At 39.9% G+C, this 17,552-nt stretch overlaps 1 pseudogene; it reads right to left on the bottom strand.

The window, feature by feature from the left end:
- Nucleotides 1-1,343: 1,343 nt before the first annotated feature.
- On the bottom strand, nt 1,344-7,133 carry LOC149121407 (vomeronasal type-2 receptor 116-like; annotated as a pseudogene).
- Nucleotides 7,134-17,552: the final 10,419 nt, after the last annotated feature.

Raw genomic sequence — 17,552 nt, 5'->3', positions numbered from 1 at the left:
AAAAATTAAAAAATACACAAAATGCTCTTGTACATCAGAGTTTGTCTCCACAACATGCAAGTCAGTGTATGGTTAACTGGAAAAAAAAAATTCAATGACTAACTACAAGGAATTATCAGTTCGTCATGAAAAAATATAGATATCTGCAATAATGTAGATGGTCATTGAATACACCATGCAAAACTAAAGGTCACCTAAATCCAAGGAGTCTGATCATTATTTTGTAGAAAACAATCAGGACCATAAAATCCATGGAAACAGATACAGATTGGTGGTTGTGTGAATGGCAAGGGAAGGGACTGAGAGTAAAACCATTAGCTGATAAGAAATTTGATTTGTAGTGATTAAAATATTTTAAAATATGACATAGAGGATGGTCACACAACAGAGTGAAATGTCCAAACGACATTACTTCAGTTTAAAGCTGTTACTTTGTTGAATTATTTTCTGCTCGGTATGTAAAAAATGCTTTTTCATGTTTGGTATTGGCAAAAGTATATCTAAAGCCAAAATAAATAATAAACAGGAATAAACAGATGGAAAAGAAGCTTGAAGAAACACATCCACATATGAAAACCTGGTGTGTGATGATCATATCCTTTCAAGTCTATATGAAAGGATATATAATTAAGGAGTTTCTGGACAATTCATTATACAGATTAAAATGATTTCACATGTATAATGGTTGCACTGAAAATATTCAAACTCTCTTATAAAGCTGACTTTAATGTAGACAGTAATAAACAAAAACAGCAAATGAACATGTAACTTATTTTATTAAATATGAATATTACAATGCCAACCAGCTGACAATAAAAAAACAGAAATGAAAAGTTTCAAGGAGAGCCTTTATCTGAGATGGGATTGTGTTTGTGATCATAAAACCCAGCCTAAGAAATTTGTACACAGTATTATTTTGAAGAAGAGAGGAGGACTGGCAGCAGTGAGGGGTGTAGTGGATATAACTACACCCGTAATCCCGACATCCCATGCGGGTACCTGTTCATATCCTGGCTGCTCCACTTGCAATTCAGCTCCCTGTTAATAATCCAGAAAAAGCAGTGGAAAATGTCATCCCTGACACTCACATGCACACCTGAATTAATCTTGCTTTGGCATGAACCAGTGTTGGGCCACTGCAGGTATCTTTACAGTCTATCACCAGATGGAAGGTTGTTAAAACTCTCCCTTTCTTTTCTGTGAATTGGTCCCTCAACAAAAACATTTTAAGGAAAATATGAATTGTTCATAAGGGGGTATATTCTGCAACTTATTTTTTAACAACAGAGTGCAAGATCAGTTTTATAAATTTTAGTTTCTAACCATTGAAAACTAAAAAAGCCTTAAGAGCTACTCTTCAGAATATCTGTTTCCTTGGGAACTATTCTATCCATTAATCCTTTCAAAGCATTCTTCTCAGGTCTTAGGAGAATAATGTAGCACTTGGGGACAAAGATGCAGCCCAGGAGCCCTGCACCAGAGGCCAAGATGGAGAAGACCTCCACAGCCACCATGACCTTCCCCTTGGTGCTGTGGTAGACAGGCAGGAAGGTCACCCAGACACTGCAGAACACCAGCATGCTGAACGTCAAGAACTTGGCTTCATTGAACTTGTCAGGCAGATTCCTGGCTAGGAAAGCCACAGTAAAGCTCCCCAGAGCCAAGGAACACAGGTAGCCAAGGACACAGTAGAAGGCAGTGACTGAGCCCTTGTTGCACACCAGGATGATGTGGCCATGCTCAGAGTGAGCATCTGTGTCAATAAAGGGAGGAGAAGTCCCAAGCCAGATGGCACAGAGAGCCAGTTGGATCAGGGAGCAGATGGGAATAATGGATTTAGGTAGCCCTGATATCAGCCAGTGTCTCATCCTTCTCCCTGGGGCAGTGACCTTGAAGGCCAGAAGCACAGTGATAGTTTTGGAAAGGACTGTGCAAACAGCCACAGTGAACACCATTCCAAATGTGGTCTGCTGGAGGACACAGGTGGTTGTGTTGGGATGTCCAATAAACAGTAAGGAGCAGAGGAAGCAGAAGATGAGGGTGAAGAGCAGGATGTAGCTGAGACTATGATTGTTGGCCTTGACAATGGGAGTGTCTTGGTGCTTCAAAAAGACACCAAGAACCGCAGCGGTGAGGACAGAGAAGCACAGAGCTGTGCAGACGAGGGTCATCCCCAGGTGCTCTTCAAAAGACAGAAAAGTCACCTTTTTGTGGAAGCACTGGTCTCACTCTTTGTTGGCATACTGATGATCTGGACACTTCACACACTGGTCCATATCTGGTGAGAAATGTACAATAACATCATCCCAAGTTCAGTTATTTCTGATTCACAAGGACCTTCTAAATAGCTGAGTAGATTTAAGCAATATCTCCTTATTGTTTTTGAAGAGAGGAAACATAAATCACTTGCAATTAATTATGCCCATCTTTCCCATATTAGCCAGACTGCTATTACTTCATCTCCCTATTTTATCTTACATACTGTTGGGTACATTGCCTTTTTCTCCTAATGAAGCCTTAAGGTTTGTGCTCTGAACATATTCATGATGCTTTAAGCAATACCTTAATCTGTGTCATTTGTAACATCATGAATTCATTGTCCATGGTTTCTTTAGATTGGAAAGTGATGATCCAGAGGAATCCATGTGTCTTGAAGGCTAATCTGCCTTTCTACATGGCACATTCCTGATGCATTCTCGCTTTGAACAAGAGCAAGCACCCTCCCTCAACCATTACTTTAATGATGCAATTCATTTCCTATATTCATGGCCTAATAACAACCCACAGTTCACAAAATTTGTAATGAAAGATATGTTTATTGTTTGATTGATTTAATTTGTTTGGATTGCCATGTTACAGATTGAGGAAGAATGACATGGAGAAAGTGGGAACTCTTCCATCTGCTAGTTCACAGCCTACATGGCCACAATAGCCAGAGATGAGCTGATCTATGGCCAGGAGCCAGCGGCTTCTTCCTGATCTCCCAATTGGGTACAGGGGCTCAAGCTCTTGGCTTCTCCTCCACTGGTTTTCCAGGCCATCAGCAGAGAGGTAGATCAGAAATGGAGCAATGGCCAGAGTTGTGGCACAGTAGGTTAATCCACTTTCTGTGGCCTCAGCATAAACAATGGGTGCCAATTCTAGTAACTGCTGCTCCTCTTCCAATCTAGCTCTCAGCTATGGCCTGGGAAAACAGTGGAAAAGGACCCAAGCACTTGGGCCCTTGCACCTGCATGGGAGACCTGAAAGAGCTCTTGGCTCCTGGCTTTGGATTTCAGAGCTCCAGGCATTGTGGCCATCTGGGGAGTGAACCAGCATATGGAGACCCCACTCTCTCTTTCTCTGCTTCTCTTTAACCCTGGCTTTCAAATAAACTAAGAAATCTTTTAAGAAAATAATATGCACAGAGCAGTGCCTCCTGGGTAATTTCTCCACAAGTTGTAGTAAACATTCTTACCTCAACTTTGTTTCCAACCTTCACTCAAAATTTTCATAATTCTTAAGCAATCTGAAAATAACCTTTAGGGTTTAAAAGTGTTCTTTTTTTGCATTCCATGGGTTATTTTAGCTCCTTGTTTACAAATCACAGATCTCTGTTGATTTATTTTTATGCAGTAATGCTAATTACTATCACTAGTATTTCATGGACTAATAAACTGAATTATATTGTGTGCACCAATTTAAGCATAATGGAGCCTCTTTAAAAAACACTGACAAGAACCAAATCAGCAAGTCAGAGATGAAAAAGGCAATGTATCGAGAGACACCACTGAGAAAAAAAGTCATCAAGAATTACTACAAAGAACTGTATGCCCACAAATCAGGAATCCTAGAAGAAATGGATAGATTCCTGGATGCATAAAACCTACCTAAATTGAATCATGAGGAAATAGAACACCTAAACAGACAAATAACCAAGACGGAGATGGAATCAGTAATAAAGACACTCCCAAAAAAGAAAATCCCATGTCCCGGTGGCTTCACTGATGAATTCTTCCAGGCATTTAAAGAAGAACAAATCCCAATTCTTTTCAAACTATTCAAAACAATCAAAAAGTAGGGAATCCTTCCAGAACCCTTTTATGAAGGCTACTTTACATTAAGTTCCAATTCATAAAAAGACATGACAGAGAAAGAGAACTATATACTTCTGGAAACTATTATGGATGAAAAGGATTAATTACTACCTAAAGGTAGGAAGAATTTTCTCATTAGTCACATACCACTTCTTTTTGTTATTTTGTCAAAGATGAAGATTTATGGGACAGATGTTAACTTCACCATGAAACAGGCACTGACTTACCTGTTTGGTTGGAAATCTCATTCTCTGAACAAGGTGTGCACAACAACAGGTAGGCTTTACCTTCAAATGGGTTTTCCTGAATCCAGGGCTACAACTCTCACTGCAGACCGAGCGTGGCATCTGAGAAAAATCAGATGAATATAGGTCACAGTTGGGACTGTTACCTAAGCTCAAAGTAGGGTATTTAGTCCTGGAAAATTTATGCACTTAAATTGTAAGTACCTGTTTCTAATACACTGATTGCATGCCATATTGACTCTGTGCCATGAAATAGACTCAAACAAGTGGATGAACAAATGTGTTTATTATCCTTCCTCAGACACCATGAACAAAAGAAACATACATAGTTGGGAAGGGGAGTGGATTAATGTCTGTAAAGGTCTTTTTATGAAACCATGTGACACAAAACGCCAAACCAATTGTGGGTAACAATGTGTAGTGTGAACTTTAAGTTAGGAACAACTTACCTCTGTAATTCCTGTGGCCCACTCTATTACATCCTCAGAGAGAGACAACAGTTGCTCATGTGGAGAAAACTGTCCTATTTTCACCTTACATCCAATACCTTTTGGAAAGTTCCACAAGTTGAGAATATCATACTCAGCATCCAATTTTCTCTTTTGATTCAAGTTCACTATGTCACCAGCAGGATTGGCAAATTGGAGGTGCTTGAGAAACAGGTGCAGCTAAAAGAAATGTGTCATCCTCTCATGAGACTGCCTAAGAATTTGTACAACAAACTCAAGTTAGAGAAAGCATCTTTGTAATCACAACTACACATAGGAGCATTATTGTAGCAACCCAATGAAGCCAAACAAAGGAAACCTGATAGAGAACTATATCACAGTAACTTGGATTTCAGTCATTTTCATTGAAAAACAAGGACAACCAAAAATCACTAGGTGTGAGATTCAAACAAAAGCTACACACACTCTATTATTTTCTCCATGTACATATGGCAACAAACAGCAAAATGAAGTTACCCACATACAAATGTGTGAAAATTACATGAGATCATGATCTCCAGGATCCAGAAACTACTGAGCACTATCTGACACTGAAAGAGGAATTCTCCTACTGCTGAGTTTGAAAACAGAGACAACATCTACATATTTCACATATAAACATTAAATGGAGAGACTCTTGCATTCTTTTTAACACACATACTGATCCTTATTCACAATTACATCCCAGTAGTCAAGGGAACCTTGTTGCTGATGGCAAACTAAACGAAGGGGGAAGATTTATATCTTAGAAACTGAAACAACTGCATGATTTCTGGTGTTTTGGAGAAAGGATCACAAGCTACTTGGTTTGAACACCTACAGAAGTTCTTAAGGGGATCACTCCAGGAGTACATGTCATGCAATAGAAACCAAATTACCTGCCAGGAAGAAAATGCCACCTTTGCCCCATTGTTTCCTGGCTGCATTTCTAACTCTTGTAGAAGCATCTCATGTACGCTGAGGGCCACAGCATACACAGCATTGTATATGTTGTAACTCCCATCACTCATGGTCATATCAAAATGATTCGGAGGCAATGATTCCAAGGAGGCATTCAGTGGACACTTCTGCAAGGTGTTGCAGGATACCCCAGAAACTGAGCAATCAAAAGCCAATGACCAGAATGTAGAGAGGTAAAAATCTTCTGGGTATTTGGAAGGGTTAGCTGTCCGAAGAAATTTTTTGAAACCAAAAATCTCCCTATGGTGGTGTGAAAAAATGAGAGTCCCATGGAATGAGTGGAGCAGGAAATGTCCCTCAGAACTGGCAAAATCCCATTGTGAGGTGGTGACCCAGACTTTCCATGTCATTACATGTTCCCATGTTGGAAAGCTGATGCCTATGAGGGAATCAGTGTCACAGAAAAGAATCACCACATTTGCTGAAGATTTTATGATCTGATTGTGATACAGCCAGTGGACTGAAGAATGTGACTCCTCAGTGACTGGGATCAGTTCCACAAAGTCTACACAGATGCCATTCTTCTGCATCTCAACTTTCAAATTGGACATAAACTGAATACCTTTTGGGAGGTCTGATATGGCCAAACCCACCCAGGTCCAGCTGAAATGAAGCATCAGGGAGACCATGCCACAGGCCAGGGAAGTGTCTTTGGGGGCCATCTGATAGAGGGAAGGAAACTGACCACTGTCACTCAGAGGAGGTTCAAAAGACCCAAGAGTCAGCTAAGGGAAAATGCAAGAAATATGTGTAAGGTTATTGCTACAGTGTACAATCTTATTCCTGAAGAAATTAAGGAAACGATGGAAGTGTCAGAAGATTTTAGAATATTTCATTTTTCTTATCTCCCACTACATGAGATCTTCCTAGTTCATGAGTCATTAGCTTCACAAGTTGACATAACCACTTCTCATTTTAACTCATCCACACCTCTGCTTCAGAATAAATGACACTAATCCACCAATCCTTTGCATGCCTTCTCTTTAGATCACCCCCTGTGGCAAATATATAAGGTCACTGTTGCTTAAATTTTTGGGTCGAATAAGGGACCTAAATTGATGTTCTTTTTCCTTCTCTTTCCCTTGCACACTCACCTGTGGAATTTTGTAGAGTTCTAGCAGTGTCCCCATTTGGATAGCAATGCTTCTTCCTGATATTACAGCTACAGACTTGCTCTGTTTCCTACACGTGTAATTAGGAATGTCCTTTTCCAGTCCCGCAATCCAGATGAAAAGATTCTACATCACCATCATGTCACTGTGCATGATATTATAGAGATCAAATCCCAATGTCATATTGGGTAAAAGATGTGGATTCTTGTTGATCTCCTCAGTAGTGAAAACCAAGGCCAGAACATACTGGTAGTTTTTAGACTGAAATCTGTATGAAATGCACAAGGATCTTTAAGGGAAAAGCCTCCAATCCAGATTATCATCTATGCTACTGTAATTACTGTAATGGATGGCCATGGCCAAAAATTCATATGTTCTAATCCTTCTCTGTACATTTGCTAAGGAGAGAGTGTGAAGACTGCCATATTTGCAGGACACATGTCCACCTCAGAACCAAACTGCTACTCCCTAGATCTTGGTCTCCCAGATTAAATTATTCTGAAATATAAGATCTGCTGTTACACCATAATCTTGGGCATGTTTTCACATGGCTGACCATGCATTTGGATTTAAATCATCTCTGGCAACACCTACCTCTTTTACATTTTTTATTTGATATCTAACCTAAATAATAAATAGGCTCTGGAATGATTTCTCTAAAGTTCATTGACACCTAGGAAGAACATTGCAGTTGTCAAAGAAAGCATGATAAGGAAAAGCACATCATCATGAGTATTGCTACTATAAATGTTTCCTATAATCACAAACTGCAATGATTCTTCATCTTATCAAATCATTAAACACTTCTTAAAACAGGAGTCATATGACCGTAAGGCTGCAGGTTGTAATGGGCAAAGAGAGTAACTCAACTGAAGGCTATGTGATCAGCAATAGGGATGCTGTCAGAGCACTGAATCGCAGATGGAAATCTGGAATTAATCCTGAAAAATCACTTCCCCATCAAATTTAGCCATCAACCACCATCTCAAGCCAGGAAAATGAAATCAGATTCAGAGCTTGAAAGATGGAAAGCAGTGAAAAAGTAGGGGCACTTTAGAGAAGCCTGAAACACTCAGTAGGTGGACTTGAAACACTGGGCTGTGAGACCTGTGACACTTTACAACTAAGCCAGTTATGGATTTATTTAGAACACTAAGCATATGTTAAAGTAAATCATGACCAGTGGTATCAGCGTTTACTTCAAACAGACCTTCTTCACTCAGTTTTTCCTACAGAATTCAACATAAATAGCCTTCCATTCAATGAGCATGATGCATTTCTCCTTTCTGGGATCTGACATGTCACAAAAAATATAAATGTGGAGCCCTTTGTATTTATTTCAGATGTCCTTTGTGTTGAGTCTTGATGAATAGACTAGGTCACATACAATGCTTGCTAAGGGTCATTCTGTGCTCCAGAGGAAGTGACAGTTTTTTATTTCTTGGTTCATGGTGAAACGTAATATGCATCTATGTATATTATACACATATTCTCTCTATTTATATATAGGTGTTCTATAATCATGTATACAGTTGCTTTATATATATATTGTTTGATATATACAGTTCCTACAAATATGTGTTATCAAATATTTCATTCGTACTTTGTATGTAGAATGAGGAAAAATGAAAGACCTTGCTAAATGAATCAAATAATGTTCAGTTTTGTATTTCATGTATCTCTGCTCCTCTCCTCATTCTTCTACACTTCCATCAATTCCCCATCCTCTCATTTTGTTCACCAGCTCCTGCCAGCACCAAAATATCTAGAACACTCTTTGACACACTGGGCTTTTTGAGAGTTTCCCTTTTGGTCTGTTTAGTGCTCTGTTTCTTGTCTCTAAGAACAGTTTATCAGTAGTTATTTTATGTTGTAAATTTTATGAATCTAACATTGCAGGGTATAGTGTCTATTGATAATTAAGTGTTGATTTTTTTCCCAAGTATCACCAATACAGGTACTTTCTACTGGGTTTGCTAAGATTTAATTTTGATCTCCCATTTGCATGGCATACATCTTGGAGGAACCTGGGCTCTATTCATAGCATCTTTTCCTGCTACTGGAAATTCACTACCTCTTGGTCTCTATCATTTCAGAGAACATTTAAATGGTGTGCTGTATGCAAAAACATGGAGAATACTGCTGCTAATAATGGATAAATATTTATAAATGAGATACCATGTGCACATATAATATTAGGTGAATTTATAAATATCAATGTGAAGTGAATAATATCATTATAACAAGCTAGTATCCATTAGATATTTTCAGGAGAGATCTTTGGACAAATGCCTAAAATACTTAATTAGTTGTATCACGCTGTCCTAAAAGACAGTATATTGTGTTGGAATGAAATTTGAATATATATATATATATGTATATGTATAATGACATATTTATATTTAGCTACAAAAAGAAAGTATCTGAAAGAGGAGCAGGAGCAGATAAAACCCCATCTGAAAGGTATTTTGCTGAGAAAATGATAGAATCATGGACACATCATCAATGTTGTCAATTACAACCATTAAAATTTTTATGGGTATATTCATTGTGAAAATTTAATTATTATTTTATTTGTGCAAAGGTGTTGCCCTGATATTTCTTTTATCTAATAAAAAACTTACTTTCTTGAATTTCTTTTCTCCTTTATGACTGTAGAAGAAATGAGGTGTTCTTATGATCCCAAATCTAGCACATATTAGAAAACATTGTGAGCACATGTGGAAGAGCTCATCTAACTCAGATTTGTTCATTTCAATGCATGGGTTCTCTAACAATCTGCTACTGAGGCACAATAGGCCCCTGAGCTGATGAACATGGATAGGGAATGACAAAAAGATAGCAACCAGACTCTCCCTCCTCCTATGAGGTAACATTTCCTGAACCATTAAAGATGCCAGGCAAGAAGAAATGTCTTTCTCTTGACCCCACACTAACTATCAGCAATTTTTAGGACGGACAGAGGATGCACAGGGCAGGAACACAGAATGCATTTATCAATCATTAGCAGACCAAATAACAAGGAGCTGTTATGCAAATCAAGGGAAATGATTATGACAAAGAGAACTTACCCTCTGAATGTTACATTATTTTTTGAATTATTCATGATTCTATCAATGAAGTATCTGTAAATGGGGAAAAAGGCAGCAATCTCAACATCTCCATCCTTGTAAAAACTCTGTTTCATGTGGTAAAAGCAGTAGCGATCATCACGACATGTCAAAAGACAATACAGCTGCAGAAAGAACAACAGAAAAATCAAAGGAAACATCTTTGAAGTCTGTGAAAAACCCTAGGACACAATTGCAGTGGAACATGCAGCGTTATGCAGGTGCATATATATAGCATGCATGTGTGTGTGTGTGTGTGTCTGGGTGTGTGTGATTGCTTGAAACAAGCCACTTTAACACTGCTCCATCTGACCTCTTTCCACCAGCTGTCCACTGGTGGACATGGGGGAACCAGAAACCCTTCCTGCCCTGAGGCTCTGAAGCTCAGGCCTTCTGTCCTGGTGAAAAACACAAGAAGAAAAACATGTTTGTGAATCATCCTCTTCACCCAGGTGCCAGGAGTTCCTCCAAGTCCATGGATACAAAGACTCAAGGGCATAACACCTGTTAGTTATATTTGGTCCAAGGGCTTTGTCAATAAACCACTCCATGAACTTTTGGCAATTATGTACTGGGACTGCATCAGAGGGCAGGAAGGGAGGCATCAAGTGAGGTTCTCAGTTGGGTTTCAGACCAGAAATCTCTAGTGTCAAAGAATTCAAAGACCTAAATAGCAACAGGCAACCACACATTTTCTCGATGCCACACAGACCCCAAACCAATCCTGTTTATAGAGATACCCACTAGGACATGTGATTTTCAATCACTGTGGGACCAGTAATCACCCTGAATTCAGAAGTTCCCATTCAGGATGTCAAATCACTTCATCTTTATTTGTAAAGCATGAAACCCTTCCACGGTGCTGTTAACCATGGTAATCCCATGCTGATCTGTTTTTGCACTTACAACCTTGGTTGATGCACTCATGAGAACTCAGGACTTTTTGAGTACTTCTCACTTTTTGCTATAAATCTGAAAATACCAGCCAGAATGTAGACTTCAGAATATTCATGGACAATGTGTGTTATGAACCAAACATGCACGAATTTCATCAATATATATCCATTATTTTTTTGCTTAACTATTTCCCTCATATTCATCACTTTTTATCTTCTGCATTCATTTTTTTTGAATGGCAGAGTAAGACAGTGAAAGAAAGTGACAGAGAGAAAGGACTTCCTTCCATTGGTTCACTCCACAAATGGCCGTTATGGTCAGTGTGCTGTGTGGATCCGAAGCTAGGAGCCAGGTGTTTCCTCCTGGTCTCCCATGTGAGTGCAGGCACCCAAGCACATGGGCCATCCTCCACTGCCTTCCCAGGCCACAGCAGAGAGCTGGACTGGAAGAGGAGCAACCCTGACAGAACCGGTGCCCCAACCGGGACTAGAGCCCGGAGTGCCAGGGCCTCAGGTGGAGGCTTAGCCTAGTGACTCACAGCACAGGCCTATCTTCTGCATTCTTAATGCTGAATTTGATATTTTTATAGCTTGGGATGAATGCCTCAAATGCAGAATTTCAGTCTTACACAGAAATATATACGCTAATTGCATAAAAGTATAAAAATCTGAGATTATACATTTCTGTCTAACTTTAACTTTAGCAACACTACCTTAAAAGTTAATAATATTTTTCTATTTGAGACTTTTTGTAATTTCTTTTGAAGTCTAATAACATTTAGCTCACTATACAACAATTTCCAAAAATGAAAGCAAGTGGACATTTGAGTTGGTAAGTACAGAGTTCTCTGTGTGTATAGGGAACACCCACATGAACTTACACTCAGTCTGCATCAGGAACACTGTCTCCAATGGACTTTATCCTGAACTATCTTCTCAGGCTCAACACACTTCAAATCAAAAGTAGAAATCACTATAAGCCCACTGCAAGAATAATGTCATAGCAAGCAGAAAAAGAAATAAAGCAAATCCACAACACAGAAGTGCTCTAGCACATAGCACTCACTGTGTCAATTCTCAGTAGCTCCAAATTAGTTATGCTGGTATGTAAAGCCTACAATGGTGCATTTTTGTTAACTGTTCTTCATTATGTCCCACCCAAGAATCCCCACATCATGCATTTTCCAGCCATACTTCATCTGATGCAACTCCTCTGAATATAACAATACATAGTACCTTGCTAATTTTGCCACATATGGTAATCTACCAAGAATCTGTTTCTACCATTTTGTAGGGAAATTAGATAAGTGGTTCAATTCAAAGATGACACCCAAAGGAAGTAAGGTGGGTGGAACCCAAAGTTGTTTACCACCAAAGCTAATTGGCCACACAACATCAGGAGAAGTGACAACTGATGATGAGTGTACAGACATATGGCTAGTCCTGTAAAAATCACCCCATAAAATGACCTTTAAGTGATTGGTTAGTTCTTATGCCCTGCCCCAATGACTCATCAGTTTTGTGCTTTAAAAGGGTTTGTTATGTGCACAATAAAGGAGTTCTTGCTTGACTTGGCTCCCCGCTGCATCTGATTGTCTCTGGGATCATAAGGCTGGGAAACGGGCAAGTGGTGCACTTACCTTTCCTTGTTCCCAGTTCATCCTTGTTTGGGTGGACTAAGACCCTGCACCATTATTCATCTTACCTAGGATTAACACTGTTGATTACTGGGGGAGTCCAAGATGGCTGAGAGGGAAGGGCATACTCTTCTAGTTTAGGAGAAGAAAAAGTAAAAGTGGAAGAAATACATTCTCAGGGGAGAGTTAGAGAGAAAAGTGCAGTTGGAATTCTATGGAAGGAAGAAGAATGTTGTGGATCAGTGTGGAAGGTGCAGATGTGCAGTACAATCAAGGACACACATAATCCCAGGAGCCCAGAGCCAGAGAAAGCAACAGCTTGGGGAAGGTGGGGAGATCAGACTGCATTCAGTGGCCTGGGCCATGTTTGCATAACTGGAGGGAGAGCTTTCAAGAGTCAAACACCTGATAGAAATTGGGAGAATAGAGCCACACATTCTTTCAGAAACATGTTTACAACTTATATTTTAAAAAGCAGAAGGAACAACAACAATATCATCAACAATGGGTATAGCAATTGAACAGATATTCTGCAGAGATAAATGAGCAAAAGGCCTTATCAAAGGTGCTAATCATCAGTAAACTTAGAGTGACCACCTCACATCTGTTCCATTGGCTATAACAGTTTTTGTTCTCAAGGATTTCATTTTGAAAGGCAAAGGGAGAGGGTGAATGTATGTGAGTGAGACAGAGAGAAAAACAGAGAGAAAATGAGAGAGAGAGAGAGAGAGAGAGAGAGAGAGAGAGAGTTTTCCATCCCCCAGGTCACTCTCCAAATGGCCACAATGGCTGGAGCTGAGCCAATTCAAAGTGGGGAGCCAGAGCTTCTTCTGGATTTCCCAGCCAGTTACAGGGGACCAAGCACTTCAGCCAGGTTCCACTGCTTTCTAAGATCATGGTAGAGCTGGATCAGAAATGGAGCAGCCAGTACTGGAACTGGTACATATGGGAGGCTGGCACTAGAGGCAGTGGCTTTACCAGTTATGCCACAGCGTCAGCCACAATAATAGTTTTTGCAAGAAATTTGTATGCCTCAAACAAAAAAGATAAATAACAGAAAAAAGAAAAAAAGTAAAAAAGTAAAAATTTTTTAAAGTTCAAGGATACCTCTCATGAAATGGAAACCTGCCAGGCTGAAAATGCCATCTTTGCCCCAGTGCTCATTGGCTACAGGTCTAACTCTTATAGAAGCATCTCAGGTATGGTGTGGGCAGAAACATACACAGCATTGTCTATTCTGTAGACCCCATCACTCATGGTCATGTCAAAATCATGCTGAAGCATCCATTCCAAGGAGGCATTCAGTGGACAGTAATGCAAGATACTGCAGGTTGCCCCCAAAAACTGAGCAATGAAAAGACATCAGCCAGAATCTAGTGAGGTAAGCATATGCAGGATATCTGGAAGGGTTAGCTATCAAGTTTTCAAAACCAGTGAATGAGTGGAGCGGGAAATGTATCTCACTGGTTGTAAAATCCTACTGGGAGATGGGGACCCAGATTTTCCATGTCATTAAGTGTTCTTATGTTTGAAAGCTCATATCTATTAGAGATTTGTTGGCAAAGAAAAGAATAACCATGTTTGCTGATGATGATCTGAGCAGTATTTGATATGGCCAGGCCATTGCTTAATGAGTCTTCTCAGTGACTGAGATCAATCCCACACCACTTCACAGATGTTATTCCTGTTTATCTATAACTCTCAAACCTGACATAAATTGAATACCTTTCAGGTGATCAGAAATGTTCAGTCCCACATGGGCTGGGCTGAAATGAAGCATCTAGGTGACAGTGCAAGGGTCTGAGATGTGTTCTTCAATGCCATCTGCAAGAGAGAATGAAATATGACCATGGTCACACAGGCTCAAAAGAGCAAAAGGTCAGCTACAGGGGGAGAAAAAATAGCACTCAACATAAGAGGACAGCCATAAAATACAATCTCAACCGTGAAATTTGTCAACAATGATTGAAAGTGGTGGAAGACTAGAATATTCTAATTTTCCTGACAATCTACCATGGTTTGAGAGCTTTGTAGATCACAACTCTTCTGACACAGTCATCCAGGAAAGTCCCTTTCTCCTTTTCCAATTCCTCTTCTCTACTTCAAGCACCACAAATATGGCTACTCCAATCTCTGAGTACTTCCTCTTTAATCATACCTATGAACAAAGAAAATCTCCATTTTTCAGCTTTCGTGCACCTGAGAAGTTCACCCAAGTGAATGTGGGTTTTCGCAGTTTTCCTCTCTTGGAAGCCCCCCTCCATGCCACTCTGGCTGGAGGTCCTTGTTTCTAATAAATACTTTTAAATTTCTTTGCTGTCCGCTTGGAAATTCTTCTTCCACGTGAGGCAAAGAACCAAGGTAACAATAATTTTTGTGCCACCATTTCCCATAATATTTTTGGTGCCATTACTTGGAGAGCAACTCCAATGTGACTCAGATTGCAACTCCTGTGTGATGTGCATCCAACGTTGGATAATCTCACTGGACTGGTGAGCATGCAGAATACAGTCACTTTTTTCATAGTGTCTCTTTCATAGTCACTCTCACTTTCCCTAAAACACTGGGTCCCTGTCAGCCATTTAAAAGTGATTAGTGTGGCTGCAGTTAAGACTCAGGGGTGAGTGCTGGCTGACTAAGGCTAGATCAATCCCCTGGAACTGGAATTCTATCCTTTCAGCCTCCCTCTCTCTTGTGTGGATCAGCCCTTTGTGTGGGGCTGGAAGAAGGCCTAGAGATGACTGATGGATTCTGGCTGGGGCTACACGCCAGTGTTTTCAGAAGGTCTCCTGGCTGGGTACCAGGCTCTGAATGCCAGAATAGTTTTGGGCCAAGAAATGCTGTTTCCAGTGGGGAGCCAATCTCCTGCCATTTTGGACTCCTCACAAGCTAGAAAACCAGACACTCCACTCTTCTTGCTTCTTGTCTCAGCTCTGGGAATGTTGGTCTGGCCCAACACATTTTCTTTTCATGGGGATTTGCCCAACACATCACACTGGGAGAAAAGTTTGAAGTAACCTTGAAATTCAGGCCAGGGACACTCTCTGGTGTTTTTCAAGGACTCCCTGACTGGACTCCAGATCACAATTGCCCATTCAGATGTTGGCTGAAAATTGCATTCTGTTCTTCCTTCCTGGAGATCATCTGTCGGTGAGACTGGGCACATTCTGAAGTGAGGCCATGGGCTCCCAGCTCCATGCCTCTATGAGTCTTTCTTTTACCCCAGATCTCAACAGATTTCTGTCTCTCTCTCTCTCTCTCTCTCTCTCTCTCTCTGCTTCTCTAAATGCTTTCTATACCTCTTCAAGTCTCCACAATTTCTAGAAACTCGATTTCTTAGTCTCATTAATAGCTAATTCCTAAATAATTAGTTTGTTAGACCTGGGTTAAGGTCCATCTCATTTGCAGTCAGTCTGTCTCACAATCTAGACTCCCATTAGATACAGTCCTCATGTGGCATAGACAAGTCACAGCATGTCTCTAGTATCCCCCATCTTCCTTTTGCATTCTCTCTTTAGAGTCCCCACTGTCAAATACCTCAGAGTTTTACTGGAGAGAATTATATTCCCACACCTTGCTTCTTTGTGACTTAACCCATGTAGTCACCAATGTAGGTGGTAGCACTCTAGCATACAAACACCTCTGCTAAGGCTTTCACCATGAAAGCTCATTGACAAAATCAAGGCTAATAGATTAGACTCAAGGAGAGGCATAGAACTATTATTGTTCCTTATGTATAAGAATAAAGCTGCAGTATATATTTGACAAGGCAGAGGCCCAGTCTAGCACACACGCCAGGAAGGGAATTGATCACTCCATGTGTGTGTGTTTGACAAATATATATCCTAGGCTACAGGTGTGGAAGGCTGAGTGAGAATGGGTGACACATGCTAATCCCACCCTCACCTTTCTCCCTTCCCTGTGGGCTTCAGTGCACATCTAGATGACACAGTCAGTGGGAGTTTTGAGATAGCTCAAACTCAGGAGACCTAGAACCTGAAGTACACTTCTATTTCTATGCCTGTTCCAGCCAGGAGGCAAACTATGTACTTTTATTTCTTTGGCCTGTGAGATAATCGAAAAATGCCTCATCATTTCTATACCACTACTGGGTTTGTTTAACAAATATGTTTTCATAAACTGTTCATGAAAAATAGTTAAATACTACTTAAAGTGACATAGGCTGAAATTTGATATCTTACCTTATTTAAAAATGTTATCTTAATTTAGATTCTTAACAGGTTATTTTTAAAATGTAAATCCATAGGGAGATTACTGATGCCATAAACAGGAGTGTCAATTGGTAAAGTCAACAACAGGAGTCACTGTGCACTTACTCCTCATGTGGGATCTCTGTCCTTAATGTGCTGTGCATTGAGATTTAATGCTATAACGAGTACTCAAACAGTATATTTCACTTTGTGTTTCTATGGGGGTGCAAACTGTTGAAATCTTTACTTAATGCATACTAAACTGATCTTCTGTAAAAAAAAAAAAAAGAAATTATCAATTCCCAACTTGACTCTCACTGGGATTAAACATGACAATAGGTCTGATCTGATTTCATCATCATTTAAAAAAATCATCTATTATTTTTCACTTTATGTTTCTGTGTGGGAGCAAACTGTTGAAATCCTTACTTAATGTATACTAAGCTGATCTTCTGTATATTAAGATAATCGAAAGTGAATCTTGGTGTGAATGGAAGGGGAGAGGGAGTGGGAAAGGGGAGGATTGTGGGTGGGAGGGACGGTATCGGGGAGAAGCCATTGTAATCCATAAGTCGTACTTTGGAAATTTATATTCATTAAAAAAAAAGTTAAAAAATGTAAATCCAGGAAACTGGAGATGGAAACATCACAAGTATAGAAATGTGTGCTTGGTAAGAAAGGTTAAGAAGGAACGAGCTTTGTTATGAGAACAAGAGAATGTATCCATCAGTATGTAAGTACTTAGGGAGGTGTAGTAATAACTGCGGCTAACATGAGGAAGTTGGGAATGAATAACAGCCAATAATTTCCTAGATGT

This window comes from Oryctolagus cuniculus, chromosome 16, assembly GCF_051225735.1.
Source record: "Oryctolagus cuniculus isolate XC-2025 breed Fujian yellow rabbit chromosome 16, ASM5122573v1, whole genome shotgun sequence".
Classification (NCBI taxonomy): domain Eukaryota; kingdom Metazoa; phylum Chordata; class Mammalia; order Lagomorpha; family Leporidae; genus Oryctolagus; species Oryctolagus cuniculus.
The sequence above is the reverse complement of the archived record's forward strand: the minus strand, read 5'-3'. Positions and strand labels throughout refer to the sequence as shown.